Here is a 22,033-nt window from a genome sequence, read left to right on the forward strand (position 1 = left end):
TCTGGAACATAGTGTGTGTGTGTGTGTGTGTGTGTGTGTTAGTTGCTTAGCCACAGCCCGCCAGGCCCCTCCGTCCATGGGATTCTCCAGGCAAGAACACTGGAGTGGGTTGCCATTTCCTTCTCCGTCTGGAACATAGTATCATCCTGAAAATATCTCTTCAGTCACTAGCCACACAGCATCAACTTTTCAGGCTTATGAAACGTTAGTGGCTTATTCAATGTCATGCAGTTAGCAGGCAGGTTAGATATTCTGGTTCTGATCTAGCATTACAAGCAAATGTCCTATTTCACTGTATCAAGCCTTTCCTCCCCTGCCAATGTAAGAAAGAGATCATGTCTTCATGGCCCAGGAGACATGTCTTCTGGACCAGCTAAAAGAGAATAATATCTGGCAGCTCAGCTCTTTCAAGGGACTGAGGGGAAGTTCTTCTTCCCTTCACAAACCAGATGGGAATTCAAGAAGGGAATTCAAGTTCTTCTTCCCTTCACAAACCAAAGGGAATAAATATTACATAAGGAGGTAAGAATAACACATAGATTTGTCACCTTATTTATATTTTCTATCCTCTGGTCTTTCCATTTTTCTAGGTGAAAAAGCAAAAACCCATTTAGGTTTTCATTAAAGAAATTCTGTCTAGTATGGTTATACTTCCTTCAGCAAATTCATATGCATGTAAAAGAACAGATGGGAGAAAGGAAAGAAACATAAATAACAGTAAGTCTAGTGGTCATATTAGGACCAGATGTTGTGAGACAGTTGTAATTTCTAATATTCTATTTTCTTATTGTTCTAATATGATTTAAGACTAATCCATCTGGGGGATAAAGCAGATTTTTCAAAAGTGCCTTCAAAATCTGGGCTGAGAAAATGTGATCACCATATGTATATTTTTATTTAAAAAAACATAAGTTGCTGAATGATTAAACATTTTTTCCCCATTTATTCAATAAACCTTGTGCTTGGTAACATGCTAGTTCCTGGGTGTATAGCAGCAAACATCACATACATAGTCTGTGGATTTAGAGTCAACACTTTCCTGAAAAAAAGTCTCTTAAATCCCCCATAAATTACAACGTATGTTTTTTGTATACCACCTTGTACAAAAATATGTTTTGTGTAAAGATAATAATATATTAATACATACATCAATTTAGAACACAAAATTATATACAAAATATATAAAATATATCTAGTATTTAAAATGCTGTGGATTTCCACATGTCCATGCATGTACCAGAGAGATGAAAATTTATTGTGGTCATGTCTATAGGCCACCTTAGAAATCAACACAATTGCTCAGCAAGTCTAAAACAACAGTTTCTCTTTCAACACTGGAACATGTTGCTGTTTCTTTAGTTCTGCACTAGAGACCTGGTATCAGAGGCCATACTGCATGAACATCACACATGTCTCAATAACAGAATCACACTCAACACAGTGAGTCCATACCTACGCACTGAAACCAGTTTGACATAACAGCAAATTCACATCTTTAATTTCACGTCTACTTTAAGCAAAAGCTCAGTAGTGGAATGTGACTGCAATATTTAAATGATTGCTTTCATCATGCTTTTAGTTTTGGCTTGGTATTAATATGTATAACTGAATTCTTGTAAATTGAACGTGATGCAACTCCACTGTACTGATTAGATGTGGAACTTCAGTTTCCTAACCTGTGAAATGAAGAGAGGATGTGTACTGAAGTGCTACTGTGAAGATTAAGGGAGTAACATGCATAAAGTCCGTAACATTCCCCTTTCCCAGATTCATGATATTAAAGTTTGCTGCTGCTGGGTTTGAGGTAACTAAAAAAAATTTATATATTAATAGGTACATTTAGAAAATAAAAGAAACTTTCTCCCACAGACTGTCAATTAATTCTTTGTCAGTACAAGGGCAGTCCACTGCCATTTTTTTAAAAAAAAAACTTTTCCTTATGCCTATCATTTCCTCCCCTCCCCAAAGACACAAAATTCTATACAGTTTTACATGCATAAAAAATGCTTGGGAGTATGCTAACAATTCTTTAAGAGCAACTAATAATGGAAAATGTTGAACAATTATGCAAAAAATGATAGACACTTTCTTAAGCAATCTCTATATAAACTAATTCCAATAATATATGAAGTTTTTTAAAGTGTGCAGGTTTTACTGCTATTATTTTCCTGTTATATGATAGACTATGGATCATCAACTTGAGAAAAATAAATTACGTTGTATGACCATCAAGAGCGGTCTAGTTAAAACTGTTAAAAGCTAAAAGAGGTAAGAAAACAAATTCACACAGAGTTAAGTTACCAAAAACATAAATACTAACTGTCTCATTTATATACGGTGCCAACCATGGTACTGCAACCAGGTAGGTGATGCCACATAAACTTCCATCCATGATGCCAGGTAACTAGTTACCTTAGTGATTAAGGCAAAGACTTAAGAGATAAACTGATGAAAATATTCAGAACACATGACTGCTTTCCTTATTTTCATGTAAATTACTTGTAAGGTTTATACAATGTCCAGTCAGTGTAAACTAGGTAACGAACAGAATGAGTCACAAGAGTTAAATCTGTATTCATTAAGACTTCACAGGAAGTATAATGGAGAAGCTTTAAAACACGACATGAGAATTCTACAAAAGCCATGCAACACAACGCCTATGTGACAATATGACACAATCACCATCTAGTGCATGAAGACAGACAGGGAAAGGAAATACTTAGTAGCATGTAACAATTACTGCTTCAATTTGTTGTTTATTTGTTAAGTCGTGTCCAACTGTTTGCGACCCCATGGACTGTAGCCCCCCAGACTCTGCTGTCCGTGGAATTTCCCAGGCAAAAACACTGGAATGGGTTGCCATTTTCTTCTCCAGGGGATCTCCCTGACCCAGAGATCAAACCCACGTCTCCTGCACTGGCAGGCAAATTCTTTACCACTGAGACACCAGGGAAGCCCCATGGTACAGTGCTATTAAGATAGTTGCTGGGGGGGCAAACGAATGTCCAGAACCAGTGGCTTCAGAGGAATTCTATCAATTATATAAAGAAGAGCTAATATCCATACTTCTCAAACTATTCCAAAAAAACTGAAGAGGAGGAACACTCTCAAATTCATTCTATGAGGCTACCATTACCCTGAAACCAAAATCAAACTAATAATACTGCAAAAAAAGAAAATTATAGGTCAATATCTCTGATGAATATATATGCAAAAATCCTTGACAAAATATTAGCAACAGAATTTACAAATACATCAAAAGGATCATATATCATGATCAAGTGTGTTTTATTCAAGGGATGCAAGGATAATTAATATCTGCAGATCAGTGTGATATCCCACATTAACGAAAGGATAAAACCACATGATCATTTCAATAGATGGAGAAAAAGCATCTGACAAAATCTGGCATCCATTCACGATAAAAACTCTCAGCAAAGTTGGTATAGTGGGAGCATATCTCAACATAATAAAGGCCATCTACGACAAACCCAGGGCTTCCCAGGTGGTTCAGTTGTAAAGGATCCACCTGCCCAGCAGGAGACATGGGTTTGATCCCTGGTTTGGGAAGATCCCATGGAGAAGGAAATGCCAACCCACTCCAGTATTCTTGCCTGGCAGGCTATAGTCCATGAGATCGCAAAGGACTGGACGTGACTTACTGACAAAACAGCAGCAGCAGCATGATAAACTCACAGCTAATATCATATTCAATGGTGAAAAGCTTTGAGCTTTTCCTCTAAAACCAGGAACAAGACAAGGATGCCCACTCTTGCCACTTCTATTTAACACAGTACTGGAAGTCCTAGCCACAGAAATCAGGCAAGGAAAGAAGTAAAACTCACTATTTGTAGATGCCACTGCTGCTGCTAAGTCACTTCAGTTGTGTCTGACTCTGTATGACCCCATAGACGGCAGCCCACCAGGCTCCGCCGTCCCTGGGATTCTCCAGGCAAGAACACTGGAATGGGCTGCCATTTCTTTCTTCAGTGCATGAAAATGAAAAGTGAAAGTGAAGTCGCTCAGTCATGTCTGACTCCTAGCGACCACATGGACTGCAGCCTACCAGGCTCCTCCGCCCATGGGATTTTCCAGGCAAGAGTACTGGAGTGGGTTGCCATTGCCTTCTCCAATTTGTAGATGATATGATACTATATATAGAAAACTCTAAAGTTTCTACACAAAAATTATTAGAACATGAATTCAGTAAAGCTGCAGGATACAAGATTAGTTTATATGAGTCGGTTGCTTTTTTAATACACTAAGCAAGAGAGTTCCAGAAAAATATCTATTTCTGCTTTATTGACTATGCCAAAGCCTTTGACTGTGTGCATCACAATACACTGTGGAAAATTCTTCAAGAGATGGGAATACCAGACCACCTGACCTGGCTCTTGAGAAATCTGTGTGCAGGTCAGGAAGCAACAGTTAGAACTGGACACGGAACAACAGACTGGTTCCAAATTGGGAAAGGAGTACGTCAAGGCTGTATATTGTCAGCCTGCTTATTTAACTTACATGCAGAGTACATCATGAGAAACGCTGGACTGGAAGAAACACAAGCTGGAATCAAGATTGCAGGGAGAAATACCAATAACCTCAGATATGCAGATGACACCACCCTTATGGCAGAAAGTGAAGAGGAACTAAAAAGCCTCTTGATGAAAGTGAAAGTGGAGAGTGAAAAAGTTGGCTTAAAGCTCAACATTCAGAAAACTAAGATCATGGCATCCGGTCCCATCACTTCATGGGAAATAGATGGGGAAACAGTGGAAACAGTGTCAGACTTTATTTTTCTGGGCTCCAAAATCACTGCAGATGGTGACTGCAGCCATGAAATTAAAAGATGCTTACTCCTTGGAAGGAAAGTTATGACCAACCTAGATAGCATATTCAAAAGCAGAGACATTACTTTGCCAACAAAGGTCCGTCTAGTCAAGGCTATGGTTTTTTCTGTGGTCATGTATGGATGTGAGAGTTGGACTGTGAAGAAGGCTGAGTGCTGAAGAATTGATGCTTTTGAACTGTGGTGTTGGAGAAGACTCTTGAGAGTCCCTTGGACTGCAAGGAGATCCAACCAGTCCATTCTGAAGGAGATCAGCCCTGGGATTTCTTTGAAAGGAATGATGCTAAAGCTGAAACTCCAGTACTTTGGCCACCTCATGTGAAGAGTTGACTCATTGGAAAAGACTCTGATGCTGGGAGGGATTGGGGGCAGGAGGAGAAGGGGACGACAGAGGATGAGATGGCTGGATGGCATCACTGACTTGATGGACGTGAGTCTGGGTGAACTCCGGGAGTTGGTGGTGGACAGGGAGGCATGGCATGCTGCAATTCATGGGGTTGCAAACAGTCAGACACAACTGAGCGACTGAACTGAACTGAATAATGAGCTACTAGAAAGTAAGAAAACAACCCCATTTAAAATCACGTCAAAAAGAATAAATTATCAAGGAATATACTTAACCAAGGAGATGAAGGACCTATATTCCGAAAACTATAAAACACTGGTGAAGGATACTGAAGATAATACAAAGTAATAAAAAAAATCCTGTGTTCATGGACTAGAAGAATTAATGTTGCTAAAATGTCCATATTACCGAAAGCAACCTACAGGTTTAATGCAATTCCTGTTGAAATATCTAAGACATCTACAGAACTAGAACAAACAATCTTAAAATTTATATTGAACCACAAAAGATCCCAAATAACCAATACCATTTTGAGAAAAAAGAACAGAGCTGGAGTTATTAAGATTACGCTAAAAAGTTACAGTTATCAAATCATCAAGGTATTGGCACAAAAACAGACAGGTTCATGGAAGAAAATAAAGAGCCCAGAAATAAATTCATGCACCTATGGTTAATTAATCTACAACAAAGGAGACAAGACTATAGAACAGAGAAAAGACAGTCTCTTCAATAAGTGGTGCTGGGAAAAATGAACAGCAAAAGAATGAAATTAGAACATTTTCTCACACCATAAGCAAAAATAAACTTAAGATGAATTAAAGACCTAACTGTAAGACTGGAAAACATAAAACTCCTAGAAGAACACATAGGAAGAACAATCTCTGACATAAATTGTAACAGCGTTTTCCAGATCTGTCTCCTAAAGTCAAAGAAAAGAAAAGCAAAAGTGAAACCTAATTAAGCTTTAAAAGCTTTTGCATAGCAAAGCAAACCATCAACAAAACAAAAAGACAACCTACAGAATAGGAGAAAATACCTGCAAATGATATGACCGATAAGGGCTAACATCCAAAACATATAAAGAGCTCACATAACCCAACACCAAAAAATAAAAAAAAAAACAAACCCAAATAAAAAGTGTGCAGAAGACCTGAACAGACATTTTCCCAAAGACGACACACAGCCAACAGGCACACAGAAAGATGTTCAAGCTTGTTAATCGTTAAAGAAATGCAAATTAAAACCACAACTGAGATATTACCTCACACCTGTGAGAATGGCTATCATCAAAAACACCACAAATAACAAATGTTTGTGCAAATGTGGAATAAAGGGAACCTTTGTACACTGTTGGTGGGACTGTTAATTGGTGTGGCCACTGGAAAACAGTATGGAGGTTCCTCAATAAACTAAAAATAGAATTGTTATGTGATTCAGCAATTCCTTTTCTCCTGGGTATAATATCCAAAGAAAACAAAACTATAATTCAAAAATATACATGTACCCTAATGTTCATGACTATTGCATGCTTAGTCACTCAGTCATGTCTGACTCTTTGGGACCCTTTGGACTGTAGCCTGCCAGTATCCTCTGTCCGTGGGACTTTTCAGGCAAGGATACTGGAGTGTGTTGCCATTTTCCTCCTCCAGGAGATCTTCCCGACTCAGGGATTGAACCCACATCTCCTGTGTCTCCTGCACTGCAGGCAGATTCTTTACCAGCTGAGCCATCAGGGTCATACTAACATTATTTATAACTGCCAAGAGATGGAAGCGACTTAAGTGTCCACCAACAGATGAAAACGGATGAAGATGTGGTATGTATGCATACAATGGAATATTACTCAACCACAGAAAGAACGAAATTTTGCTATCTGCAACAACATGGATGAACCTCAAGAGTATTATGCTTGGTGAAATAAGTCATAAAGAGCAAGAAATATTCTATGTTATCACTTACACATGGAATCTAAAAAATAAACGCCAGAATATAATAGAACAGAAACAGACTCACAAATATTGAGAACTAGCGGCTTGCAGTGTGGAGGGAGGAAGTGGAGGAGAAATATAGGGGTAGGAAGTCAAGAGCTAAATATTAATAAATATAAAATAAACAGGCTGTAAGGACATACTGTTCAGCATATGAAGATAGCCAATATTTTATAAAAACTTTAAATGGGGTATAATCTAGAAAAACACTGAATTTCTATGTTGTTCACCTGAAACTAATTTAATATTGTAAATCAGTCATACTTCAATAAAAAAAGAAAAAAGCTATCTGTTGGGGATTCTGAGATTCTACGAATGGACAGGGAAAATTAATCCATAGGAAGCTGAGATCAGATGTGAAAAATGTACGTCCATTTACTTAATTCCTTTCTGTCTACAAATCCCTCATTTCAATCACATTAAATCTCTATATGCTAACTTCTCTTAGGTATGAAATTGAACTCGAATTCTCAGAGTTGAGTATGAAACTTTAAAAAACTGTAGTAGAACAAAAAGCAAGCAGTATGTCAAGAAGTTTGTTAGCTGCTGCAGTTCCTAAGTTGCTTCAGTCGTGTCTGACTCTGTGCAACCCCATAGATAGCAGCCCACCAGCCTCCCCCATCCCTGGGATTTTCCAGGCAAGAACACTGGAGTGGGTTGCCATTTCCTTCTCCAATGCATGAAAGTGAAAGTGAAGTCGCTCAGTAATGTCCAACTCTTGGACTACCCCATGGACTGCAGCCTACCAGGCTCCTCCGTCCATGGGATTTTCCAGGCAAGAGTACTGGAGTGCGGTGCCATTGCCTTCTCCGGATGTTTGTTAGATAGGAACCCTATCATTCATTCTTCAGAGATAGGATCCATTAGTAAATTCTCAAAATGGCCAGGATTCAATTCACTACAAAATGTTAAAACCCCAAAATGAACCAATGAACATGACATGGTTAGCGCTCTCAAGTAGCATACAAATATTTGCTGAGTGCTTACTATGTACTCAGAGAAGGCAATGGCAACCCACTCCAGAACTCTTGCCTAGAAAACCCCATGGATGGAGGAGCCTGGCAGGCTGATAGTAAGTATTGTTCTAAATGCTTTCATGTATTTGGCATTTAACCTTCATTATAGTATTATGATGTAGGTACTGTTATTATCCCTCTTCTACGAACAAGGAATTATATATTAACCCAGAGAGGCCCGGCATGCTGCAGTCCATGAAGTTGCAAAGAGTCAGACACAACTTGGTGAATGAACAAGACACTATTTAACCTAGACAGGTAAATAATTTTGCTATTACAAAACTAGTAATTTTGATAGTCTGGTTTCAGAGCACATGCTCTTAGCCACTGTGACACATATTTAGGAAAAGAAAAATTAAACAAGCCTACACACACTGACCAGATTTTATGGATTTTCTAAGACTGTTCTGACTTTAAATATTCTGTACAGTTGTTAAGACTACTTGACCCCATTGTGACTGGGGAAAAATATTATCTGCAAGAGGAATGTACTCAACAGATTTATGTATCTGATATTTAAACTCAACAAAACACCATCACATGACCCATTTAGCTGTGCTTTAGTCACTGCACATCAGTAGATCATTTAGCTGTATATAAGTAGTGTCTGTGAACAACACAAGGCTTTAGGCTCTCATTGCATAGAAGCAGTCAAAATTATTCACAGTGATTTTGAGTAAATCTTAAGTCCTACAATATCACTAAGGAAGTTGAAAGTTGGTCCCTTATACTGAAGAGAAAACAAACTACTAGTCTCTGAACCATAACATTACTAATACTATAAACTGCTTTGAATTTTACTACCACTGTTAATTATCAAGTAGAGAAACTGCTTTGATAAAGTCATGTCCAACTTTTACAATTGGTATATAGAAAAAGAATACAAATATCACTTTCATAAATACTTTAAGATGCTGCCTACCAAGGTATCAATTGCAAAAAAAAAAAAGAAGCCACTAGATTTTAAGGAAATCTTCATATGGAAAATAAAATGATGTTACTATTAATCTTTACAATAAGTATAAAATGACAATGTGAAAATATAATTTTTCCTTTCTTTGCTGTCATATGTAGTTTGATTTCATACTGACTTTACAATAGTGCCTAATTTAAATCTTTTTCCCAATAATTTTTACCTTTAATGCTGATTTACTTTTGATGACATGTTCCATAAATCTATATTCCAGAATAGTAGGTTATTTGGCAGAAAACTCGAAGGATTTTGTACCTGTCAAGAGGTTAACCTCCTAAGGAAAAAACCCAACACACACACAATTCACTTGCTTTCAGGCTAAAGGCAATCAATTGTTTCAAAATGCAACAGTACTTTCAGGTCTAGACCTGCAGTAAGTCCATCAGAAAAGCACTTTGGAAAAGCATGATCTGTCAAAGAAGAACAACAGAAATCTGCTTAGCTTGCTGAAAAAGGAAGTACATAATCAAAATAATTCTACATAATATCTCATTACCTGAACGGTTTGCTGGTTAAAACCTATTCAAAAGTTGAAAGTGAGTGGTTTGAACATTTATAGAAACAACAAATCAATAGCATACACATCAGGAAACATCACTGTTTCCTGATTAAGGACAATTAGTTTTGTCATCTTTTCATATATTTTTATGCACAACAGAGGACACATCTAGAAAAAAGAGCCTTACTATGCCTCTGGAATTATGTTTCTAAGATTAGAATGTATTTTCTGAAAACCAACTAGTGGGATGGGTTACCAAAGGAAATAATGGGACACGTTTTCCTAGAAGTCTTTAACTAAAGTAAGGAAGATTGCCAATGGCTATTAAGGGTGCTGAGACAGGTTTGCGAGCCTTCAAAACCCTGGCAACTGGAGTGCAACGGATGATCTACTCTCAATGTCTGTCAGAAACTTAACTGCTCTCAGTGCCAACAACCAAAAAGGGCACGCCTGCTGTAAGTTTGATCCTCCCAAGTCCCTGACAATTTTGGAGAGAAAGCAAAAAATCTTTCCAGTCCATTCTTTTCTGATGGCAGTTTTTTTCTGTCAGAATTTCACAGAAGGGCCTTCAAATACGTGCAAATTTATAAACAAGTAGATAAAAGAGATTTTCTCTTCTGAAGATAATAATAAACTGAGATAGGCCATCTTCCTTCTAGGGAATGGCTTACTTACTCTTCCCTGAAATAAAAAATAGGCTTTAAAATGCTAGGAATCAAACAAGTGCTAAGAGGTCAAGATCTAAGGCCAAAGAGCTAGATAGAACCTAGATTCTCAGACTCCTGATTCAGCGTTCTTCTAGGAAATAGCTATTCCTAACCTATCAATCTTTGTTAAACATGTCTACAAACATCAATAGAAATATGCAACTAGTTTACTTATAGAAAAATATCTCCTATAATTTGAATCTATACACAGTAAATGATCAACTAAGACTGACACACAGCAATTTATTAATTTTCAGATAGTTTAAAGTATACAGCTACTAACTGATAGATAAGTGTTTTGATCCCCAATTATGATTCCACTGCAAAAATATCACTTACTGATCACCTACTTTTGGGTAATGGCAAGCCACTCCAGTACTCTTGCCTGGAAAATCCCATGGACGGAGGAGCCTGGTAGGCTGCAGTCCATGGGGTCGCTAGGAGTCGGACACGACTGAGCGACCTCACTTTCACTTTTCTCTTTCACGCATTGGAGAAGGCAATGGCACCCCACTCCAGTATTCTTGCTTGGAGAATCCCATGGACAGAGGAGCCTGGTAGGCTGCAGTTCATGGGGTCACTAAGAGTTGGACACGACTGAGCGACTTCACTTTCACTTTTCACTTTCATTCATTGGAGAAGGAAATGGCAACCCACTCCAGTGTTCTTGCCTGGAGAATCCCAGGGACGGGGGAGCATGGTGGGCTGCCCTCTAAGGGGTCGCACAGAGTCAGACATGACTGAAGCAACTTAGCAGCAGCAACTTTTGGGTACTATGCTAGGTGCTAAGGATACAAGAATGAACACAGTCTCCTCCTGTTAAAAAAAATTTTATGCTTAAAATCATCCTTATAATATTGCTTTAAATCTCTATAATGCTTTATAAGGTGCATCTCTCTACAGAATTTTACTAACCCCTGGTGAGTTTGGCAAGAGAATATGATCAGAACAGAATGTTTCTATCCTAATGCAGCTATTTTTACATCACAACACTGACTTTCTTGGTTTCCACTACACAAATATTTAAAATCTGAAGTGTACCAGATAAGGTGTACCAGATAAGCATGGTCTGTAAGAATACTTAACTTCTACCTTTTTAAAAATCCCACACTTATTTCAAATGGTAATGCTGGCCCTAACACAGTGATTCCTTTGTAACAATTCCAATTAATATTAATACTAAAAGACACTAAAACGTAACCTCTTATAAATGACTGTAATTTAGATAAACCATCAAGCTAACTAGCAAAATGATATGAAGAGATGAGTATTTAATTGTCAGACCAAACGCTGAAGTGTGTTATTCCTGTACTAGGTATAAATTTAAAATAATTAGTATGTATATATTTTCTTTTAAATAATTGTATAGAACTTGGATTACTTAAATTATCTCATTAATTACATGAGTTACTATAAAGTAGCATATTAAAGAGGGGCAAAGATGTGATATGGTCTGCCTCCTTTCCCCTATAGACAAATACAAAGTAGCAGTTTGGGATTGGAATTTGGTCTTTCAGCCATCCAAACCAGAGCATTATAATCCATTCTAAAAACAGTTTCACTGTAAGAAACATTAAACTTGAAGAAAAAGCTCTAAGCCACCACTTCTATTATAAACTTAGAAACTTTTTATTAAAGTATTTTGACATTATACTCAAACTGTACAGTTGAGGACAGGGAGAGAGAACACATAAAAATTTGTTAACCAGTATCAACTGATTCATATTAATAAAGGATTAAATACAAATAACTTAAGTGGCTATAAAACATTATCAGTTTATCTAAGGCTGAATAACCTTTCTGAACGATGGAAACCACAAGCCTTTAAGTCGAATCCTTAGACTTCACTGTGTGTTGCCTCATGCTTCTTTTTTATACCCTTAAGACTTCAGTTTCTCCTAACCACTATTTTTAATTTTTATTACAGTATCTTTTCTTAAAAGATAATAAAGTTCACTTTAAACATAAGCTTAAGGGACTTCCCCGGTGGTCCAGTGATTAAGATTCCGTGCTTCCACTGCAGGGGGTGTGGGTTTGATCCCTGATTGGGGTACAGAGATCCCACATGCCCTGAGGTGTGGCCAACAAAAAAAAAATAAATATATAAATGATACGCTAAAGTCATTAAAAAATTAAAAACAAAACAAAGACATAAACTTAAGGGAAAACTCAGACAAGTCAATTTGATTTATACAAAAATAAGACTGGCATTAAGAAACTTCAGCAGAGATATTGTTACACTGTGTCACCAAATAAATAAAGGTTATCAAATAAATAAAGGTTAAAATAAACACATAAAATTAAGATACAACACTCCCAGAGAAAAATATCAATAACTTCAGTTTGCTAACTGATACCTGTAACTGCTAATCTGATGTCGAGAACAATCTTCTGCAACTGGTCCTGACCAGAGGTAAACTTCCTATATCTCCTGGAAATTACTAAATAAAATTACTACTTACTAAATAATTTTTACTAAAATTTACTAAATAAAAAAAACTCCCTGAATTTTAAGGTCTGGCAAACAGAGACTTCACCAAAATCTGAGTCTTTTTTGTAAATTATCCTTAGTTTTAATCTGTTCCATTTTTTTGGAATGGTCAAATCTGATTTTACTGATCTTTGGCGATGGTATAAGGTCATCAGTTCAGATTCTCCCTTCCTCCATATTATGTATTATGATACATAAATAGCTTGATACTTGCTATCCTGTCATGGTGGCTTAGTCACTAAGTCATGTCCGACTCTTGGGACCCATGGACTGTAGCCCGCCAGGCTCCTCTGTCCATGGGATTTTTCCAGGCAAGAATACTGGAGTGGTTTATCATTTCCTTCTCCAGGGGATCTTCCCCACCCAGGGATCAAACCTGGGTCTCCTGAACTACAGGGAGATTCTTTACCGACTGAGCTACCAGGGACACTCCTGTCATGGTTCAAACTTCAAGGCTTAATTACTTCCCAGGCAGGTTAACTAACACCTGGGTGTTTGACAGTGGAATAGGGTTCTAAGAAAATGAAACTAAAAGCCACGTGGTTCTTGGTCCCTAGTCACACCTGTAAAGTTAGCAGTCAGCAAAGTGGAAAACAGGATATATTACATAAACTATCTTTTTTCTTATCTTAGATAAGTCCACTCATGAGATCTAACACTTTCAAAGGGGAAAGGAAATGAACATGTATTAGGCATCTGATCCTGGCCAAAACTTTCCTGGATCGACACTCATTTAATTCAACAAAAACAAAAACAATAACAACTCTGTTGAGTAGTAATTACTCTCATTATACATATTAAGAAATCTGTCCAAAGTAATTCTGCCAGTAAGCATAGAAGCCAGGGTTTGAACCAAGGAGGTTCTGCTGCTGCTGCTGCTAAGTCGCGTCAGTCGTGTCCGACTCTGTGCGACCCCATAGACAGCAGCCCAACAGGAGGTTCAGATTTCCCAAAGTCAGTATTTTTAGTACTCATAGGTTTTTAAGGCTAAAGCACTGAGTAGTACCATGTAGAGCATTCAGTACAATTCCCCTATTACAGGTGAGGAAACTGAGGCCCCAAAAGATTGAGACTTGCCCAAGGACACACTCTTGTGGTGAGGTTAGGATCTGAATTCACATCTCCTGATTTCTAGTACAGTTCTGTGTTTAATTATTTGTGTGGAGGGGTGTGTGTGGGGGGGGGAGTTTGAGTGTCACTCTTGATATAATTTATATGTTCTTTAGAACATCCCAAATGTCTCCAATTAAAATACATGTGTGTGGCAGGTTAGGGGTGTATATTTTCAGTGAACAAATATAGTATAAAAACTCAATAGGCATTTGTAAATTATTGTTGTAAAGAAGTCTGTTGTGAATATATTTATTCAGTGAATAACTCTATTATGTACTGGCTACTGTGCTTGACAATGAGAACATAACTGTATAAGATAAAACCCCTAGCATTCTCATGAAATTTACATCTTGGTGGAAGATACAGACAAATAAATTGGCAATTGCCAATGCACTGAGTCAATGCTCTGACAGTAGGAGCACAAGATGTTATGGGAACAGGAAGCAAGGGCACCTGACCCAGACTAGACTTTTCAAAGGAACTGATATGAAAAATGAGGAGTCAGCCAGTTAAACAAGGGGTATGGAGTGTGCAAATGTCTCATGAAAAGCAAATAGCACTGGCATGTGAAGCAGGAAAAGGCCAAGGGAGCTGTAGGAAGAAAAAGGAGAGATGAAATTAGAAGAAAAGAAACAAATTATACAGGTCTTAGAAAGCAAGGGCTTTACAATCGTGTCTATTAGAATTACCTGGGGAACTTAAACAGATGTCTGGGCTCCATCTCAGACCAATTAAACCAGAATCTCCAGGAAGGAGACCCTGGCACTGATATTTTTAAAAAGCTAACTAGATGATTCTAATATGTGGCCAGGATAAAAAACCACTGTTTAAGCTATAGGGGGAATTAAACACATCCATTTATTATTACAAATAAGGGAAAAGGTGATCTATGGGCTCTAGTTTCTTTATAAAAAAGCAGGCTGAAAAAAAAAAGCAGGCTGGAGCAAGTTAGAGGTAGCATAATAAAACGAAAGGAGTCACAAAGCATTCATTTTGTCAATGAGTCTGTCACCTGATACTTGTCTGACCTTAGATTAAAATGTCATTTCTCAGAGACAGCAATACTGCCTTCTCTACAGGATTGTTTTGTAGCTCAAGACAAACATACTTAAAAAAACAGCTCAATAACTATACTAATATAAACCTTGATTTTCTAAGATTTATGCTTCTAAACTTGCAGAAATTTAAGGATCATAAATATTTTCAGAGATAAAATCTTTTATGATGCTTAAGAAACACATTTCATTTACAGAATCACCCCTCCCTTGAAATTCAAGATATTTAAATAATAAAATAGAGAAGTGATCCTTGTAATGCTATTTTTGTTGCTAAAGAGATCAAACAGGATTAAGTTAGCCCTTTTCAAATAAACAGATCAACAGAGCAAATGACTTTTAAATGGTAATAGTAAATGTTAAAAAATCTTAATTCAATAAAGGAAACAAAGTGAACTCTTTTAGGAAATGTATGACCTATCTTACTATTTAAGTATTTTACTTGTAAATTTACCTTTTTTTTTTTTTTTTTTTAAGGCAATACTTCTTTGGGATGGAGAGGCTCTTATACTGACAGGAAGGAAACTCTGCTTTAAGATGAGGTTGTTCCCAGGCAAAGCCATTGATTGCTCTTTTACAGTCCTCCTTTCACATATATCTAGCCCATGAGAAGATACACTCATGCAGTAATTCTTGGGTTTACAGCATTTGTATTAGTGACATCTCCTTAATGCTATATCTAACTTACTAAAAATTGAGAAAAAAAAGCTTTAGACATATAAAAACACTGTTCTACATTTATATGTGGTTCATTTTTAATTCTTGAACTAAACTGATCGGAATGTCTTTCAAACTTTATATTCATAAAATCAATGATAAAATATTAAGTTAATTATTCATTTTCTTTTTATTTCCCCCATGATGCTATGACTGTTACCATGTGCTATCACTTCTTTCAATCATCTATTTCGTGATTTTAATAGGAAAACACTCTATTTTACAATGATGGAAAAACCTATAAGAAACTTTTGAAAAAACTTAGAGATGAAATTTAATTTTATCCAAAAAGGTGACATGAGAAAACTCAGAAAACCAAACAAAATACCCCCCACCCTACCCACCCCCCCCCCACACCCCCACTGGGCCCTCTTCAGATAATTCTGGCTGATGACACTGCAGAACAGTTAATCTGATAATTAAAATTTTCCAGAACATGTGATGTTTAGATAGAGATCTATGCTGTCAACCAGAATTCAATGATTCAGTCTTAAAAAATGTTAAAACTTGAATACAGACATATTAACAAATTCTTACACTACAGTTGCTTCTAGGATCCATTAATAAAGACGTGCTGTGATTTATACAAATTAAATTAGCAACGTGGTATCTTAAGTATTTTGTAGGTCTTTCCTTAACAACACGCAATCCAGTACATAAACAAATTTTGTACAGTGCAATGTAAGCAAATACCCAGAGAACCCAGCTTCTGAGCAGGAAAACATGCGACCGGTATTGCCCACAGTGGTTCAAATGTGGCCATAGTAATTACCCGATGACTTGAGTTAACAGAAGTTTACCTACCCAAGTTTTCCAGGGGTTCTCCCAGGCCTCACAAACTACGATTCAAAACATCATCTAGCAAACCCATGTACTGCATGTGCCCAAAGGCGCAGTGCTGGAATGAGGAAGCTTCACCAAACGAAATCACAGCTCTACTTCATTAATACGAAGGCTGTTTTTCACAGAAGCCCCTCTTATTGCGCTCCCCTTACCCTTTATATAAGTACGTAAACAGCTTCCCAATTACTGACATCCAAAACAGCTTTCGATTCCTAAGCCTGGTAACTAGCCATCATCACCACTATTCCTTTAGCATCCTAAAATAAACCCCTCAAGCCGCGATCAAAACACACTGGCTGAACGTCTGGTGTTTACACAGTCCAATTCTAGGCGCTACCCTACCTTTCCGAGCCACTTAGGAGCTATAAAGCAGGCATCACATATTAGACTTACTAAAGACACAAATCGCGAGACGTCTCAGGTCTATGAATGAAATATCCAATACGTTTAGACGTTTGATTGTCTCGGTTAAAAGGAAAAAAACAACTTCGAGTTGAAGGGTGGGAGAGGAACTATGGGCTACGGGGATGTAGCCTTCCAAGCCCCAGCCGGGCGATTTAAACCCAGTATGAGGCAAACGCAGGGTCGCCGGGCTGGCGCGGTCGGAGTCCTCGGGCGTGACAGCCCCTCAGGAAGAGCTCACGGTTTGGCACCCGGGATCGCTCACGCCGCGGTGCTCGCGGGTCGGGTGGATGTGCAAGGGTGCGGGGGACCTAGCCATCGCGGCCGGGGCGGCGGCCCTGGGCGCACTTCCTCAGTCTCTAGCCGCCCCATCCCCAAAAATGGGAGAGGAAGGAAACGAAGAGCGAGGCGGCGGTCAGAGGGAGAACAGAGGGAGCGGCGAGCCCTCGCCTCTGCATCTGGGTGAGGCCAGCGGCAGGCGGAGGAGAGCGGGGATCGCAGGCGAACTCTCCTGCGGGCCGAAGCTGGGAGAGACGACGGGCGGGCAGCCCCCGCCCAAGACGGCGGGCGCGCCCGAGAGTCCCCGGCACCCACCCGGCCCCATCCCGACCGCGCCCGCTCCCGGCCTGTCCGCGTTCTACTCACGCTCGGGGCTCCTCGAAGCTCCGCGGCTCTAACCGCATCGGGTCCCAGCCCCGCGGGCGGCGGCGGCGGCGGCGCCGAGGGAGAGGAGAGCGGGCGGCACAGCCCCCGCCTCCCGGCCCCTCTCCCCCGCCGCTCCGGAGCTGCCCGGCCGGGCCCGAGCCCTGCCTCGCCGGCGGCCCCAGCCCCAGCGGCCGCGGCGGCAGCAGCCCGAGACCTCAGCGGCCGCAGCGGCGGCACCGGAACTGCCGCTTTCTCCTTCTCGCTGCCTCTCCTAGCTAGCCCCCGCCACACGCCCCCGCCCCCGTCTCCTTTCTCTGTCACCCCTGTTTTTTTTTTTCCTTTTGTTTCCAGAATAAACTTTATTGGTCTCTTTTTCCGCTCACATCGTGTAAACAAACAACGAACTCTTCCCCACCCCCTCGACTCCCCCCTCCTCGGGTAGAGGAGGGTAAGAGATGAGGAGGGGCCGAGCCTACTGTGCCCCGGAAGCAGAGGACCAAACGAGGGGAAGTGAAACTGCGGAGACCAGGAGGTGGAAGTGGGCAAATCGGGTAACAGTGTGCCAGTGCGCCTGCGCGTTGGTTTTGTGCCCGAAGTTTGAGTGGCTTTGTGGCTCATTTTCGTGCCGCGCTGGTATTTAACGCTGTCGTCTTTTGCAGTGGCGAGGGTGTTTTGCCATCTTGTGGAGGCATAGGTGTACGAACAGCAGGGATGCGCCTATCTGTTTCTACGAGCTGTAGGGCTGGGTTGAGATATAGAAAGGCGTATAGGGAGCAAGCGGGTCCATTCACTTTTACGCCCATAGAGGAAATGAGACTCTCGTCTAGGGGAGAGGGGAGGGAACGTAGTGGCTAACCGCCTCCGTCAGTGGCTAACCAGAAATGGATATCGATACTAGAAAGAAGGCCTTTACAAAACGTTGCTTCGCGTCCTTTTGCCAACGTAAGGTTTAAGTTGTAGCCCATCCCGAAAGAGGAATGCGCTGCCATAGCCCTCTGCAATACTTTGACTCACTCAGGGAGACCTTTTGCAATGTCCTTTTTTCAGATCTGAATCAGCTTGTAGGATTCCATTCTGACCATTCAGAACACGTGCTTTTTTCGCTTAGTGCCCACGGAGACTTTAGAAAAACCATTTTGGTTCCAGATTCGATGCAGGGTGGTGGTTTAATATTGCGTGCCATAGAAGCTTCTTTTTGCTGGAGAGTAATAGGATCTGTTACGTTTTGAGATCACCACTGATAAGGGTCAGGTTTTAGGCGTGTTTCTCCCCCTAGCGGCCTTTCATTGTATTAAAAAGACGTGGAAACAGTGATTAGCAGAAATCTGCAATACAAGTCCTCAAACTCGGGCCCTCTCTTGCATTTTAAGTAGAGGACTTGAAAGTGACCCGCCCTGGAGATGTTACAGTCCAGCTTGTCATTCAGTGCAGAAAGCTGACCGATAACCAGTTTTGCTCAAACACCACACATCCTTACCAATCCTAAAAAAGAACCATTCCTTTATGTGGTCATAGTTTCGTTTGACTGTGTTTCTGTATTTCCTGTGCTTTCTCTCTTTTCTTAAGCTCTGGTTTTCATCTCATATTTCACGGGTCTAAGTTTCTAAATATTTTTCTTGAACCAGTGTTTTTCAGCACTTTCAGAACACTGTGTTACTGAAGAGAAAGGAATTTAAACAAACCAAAAAAAGCAATGATATTGAATTACTACTCAAAGGAAACATTAAGGCAGCATTTCCCAAATCTGTGTTCCCAGGCCCAGAGTTTAGTGAGATCTTAATAGGTGGTCCTTAGTGGGGGAAAATTGCGGTAAATACATGTTTTTTTCTAAAATTTATTTTAATAGATGGTACATGCGTTATATGATTTTTGTTATGTGATAACCTGCCTTTTGGGCTTCCCTGATACCTCAGTTGGTAAAGAATCCGCCTGCAATGCAGGAGACATTGGTTAGATTCCTTGGTCAGGAAAATCCACTGGAGAAGGGATAGGCTACCCACTCCAGTATTCTTGGGCTTCCCTGTTGCTCAGCTGGTAAAGAATCTACTTGCAATGTGGAAAACCTGGGTTCGATCCCTGGGTTGGGAAGATCCCCTGGAGACCGGAAAGGCGACCCTCTCCAGTATTCTGGCCTAGAGAATTCCATGGACTGTATAGTGCATGGGGTCACAAAGAGTCCGACAGGACTGAGTGACTTTCACGTTCTTCCACTTTTCAATCTGCCTTTAAGAAATTACGTGTCACAACATGTGTCATGCTTCCCAGTGGCGCTGGCGGTAAAGAACCTGCTTGCCAGTGCAGAAGACTTGAGACTCAGGTTCCATCCCTGGGTTGGGGAGATCCCCTGGAGGAAGGTATGGCAATCCAGTCCAGTATTCTTGCCTGAAGAATCACATGGACAGAGGAGCCTGGTGGACTGCAGTCCATGGTGTCGCAAAGAGTCGGACACAACTAAAGCAACTTAGAACGCAAGCAGTTCACAACAGAAAATGTTATACCTGGTACTTGTATGCTTACTCAATGGTACAGGATTAACGTTTACTGCTGAAGTCACAATTGCTGTATTTGGTTTATATGGTGACCATTGATATGTTGTCTGCTTTATCTTGCTTCTGAAGGTGTCTGCACTGTTCTTCAGCGTTTATGTTAGGCCTCTATATGATGAAATGTGTTGCTTAAGGTCTTGAGACTGAAAGAAGAATGTTTTACAGGAATAATTGAAATTGTGATTCTCAGACTGTAAGACAAAAAAAAAATGGAATACTTTAGAATTAAAGAGCTGTTTTCTAAAGTAAAGAGGTAGAATGTCCAAGGTGACACTGTTGTTCCATTCTAACACATTGGAGGTATTTAATAATAGTTACTTGCCTTTTGGTTTTTTTCCATTGAAAATAAAGATAACTGATACTCAAATGTGTATTGTGCACTGAAACATACTCTGTAACAAACACTGAAATTACAGCTACGCTTTGAAGTCATTTGGAAACAAGAGTCAACTTGATTATGAAGCAATATACTCTGGATTTATAAAATTGACAAGTCAAACAATAAAAACACACCAAAGGAAAACAAAAATGAACTACCATGTAGCACTTACTAGTTTGGTTATGATCAGAAAACATACTTTTAAGATTTCAGTTCTTTTCTATTTGTTAAGGTTTATTTTGCTTGAGTATCTTGGTAAATGTCCTTTTGTTGCTTACTCGCTAAGTCGTGTCTGACTCTTTGCAATTCCTTGGACTGCAGCACGTCAGGCTTCTGTCTTTAACTGTCTGGGAATTTGCTCAAATTCATGTCCATTGAGTCGGTGATACTATCCAGCTGTCTCATCCTCCATTGCCCCCTTCTCCTCCTGCCCGCAATCTTTCCCAGCATCAGGGTCTTTTCCAATGAGGCAGTTCTTTGCATCAGATTGCCAAAGTATTGGAGCTTCAGCTTCAGCATCTGTCCTTCCAATGAATATTAAGGGTTTGATCTCCTTGCTGTCCAAGGGATTCCTGAGAGTCTTCTCCAGCACTGCAGTTCAGAAGCATCAGTTCTTCAGCCCTCAACCTTCTTTATGCTACAATTCTCATATCTGTACATGACTACTGGAAAAACCATAGTTTTGACTATATGGACTTTATTGGCAAAGTGATAGCTCTGTTTTTTAATATGATGTCTAGGTTTGTGGCAATCCACTCCAGTACTCTTGCCTGGAGAATCCCATGGACACAGGAGCCTGGTAGGGTGCAGTCCGTGGGGTCGCTAAGAGTTGGACACGGCTGAGCGACTTCACTTTCACTTTTCACTTTAATGCATTGGAGAAGGCAATGGCAACCCACTCCAGTACTCTTGCCTGGAGAATCCCACGGATGCAGGAGCCTGGTGGGCTGCCGTCTACGGGGTCGCACAGTCGGACACAACTGAAGTGACTTAGCTAGCTGCTGCTAGGTTTGTCATAGCTTTTCATCCAAGAAGTAAGTATCTTTTAATTTCATGGCTGCAGGCACCATCCACAGTGATATTAGAGCCCAAGAAAATAAAATCTGCCACTGTTTCCATTTTTCCCCATCTATTTGCCATGAAGTGATGGGACCAGATGCCATGATCTTGGTTTTTTTGAATGTTTTTAAGCCAGCTTTTTTGCTTTCCTCTTTCAGTTTCATCAAGAGGCTCTTTAATTCTTCTCTTTCTGCCATTATGGTGGTGTCATGTGCATATATGAGGTTGCTGATATTTCTCCTGGCAATCTCGATTCTTGCTTGTGATTCGTCCAGCCTGGCATTTCACATGATGTACTCTACATCTAAGTTAAATGAGGAGGGTGACAATATACAGTCTTGACAAACTCTTTTCCCAATTTTGTACCAGTCAGTTATTTCGTATCTGGTTCTAACTGTTGTTTCTTGA

At 39.8% G+C, this 22,033-nt stretch overlaps 1 protein-coding gene across 3 annotated transcripts in view; it reads right to left on the reverse strand.

Annotated features, from left to right (window-relative positions):
• PIK3CA (phosphatidylinositol-4,5-bisphosphate 3-kinase catalytic subunit alpha) overlaps positions 1-17,957 on the reverse strand; it is a 92,626-nt gene extending 74,669 nt beyond the window's left edge. For 2 of the 3 annotated variants that reach the window (XM_024993013.2, XM_024993044.2), the window contains exon 1: positions 17,642-17,957. The gene's annotated coding sequence lies outside the window, so the exon portion shown is untranslated. Of the gene's footprint in view, positions 1-16,987; positions 17,074-17,641 lie in introns of those variants that run through there. The other variant, XM_059887913.1, reaches the window with a different exon arrangement.
• Between the last annotated feature and the right edge of the window lie 4,076 nt (positions 17,958-22,033).

The sequence above is a fragment of the Bos taurus genome, chromosome 1 (genome assembly GCF_002263795.3).
Source record: "Bos taurus isolate L1 Dominette 01449 registration number 42190680 breed Hereford chromosome 1, ARS-UCD2.0, whole genome shotgun sequence".
NCBI lineage: Eukaryota > Metazoa > Chordata > Mammalia > Artiodactyla > Bovidae > Bos > Bos taurus.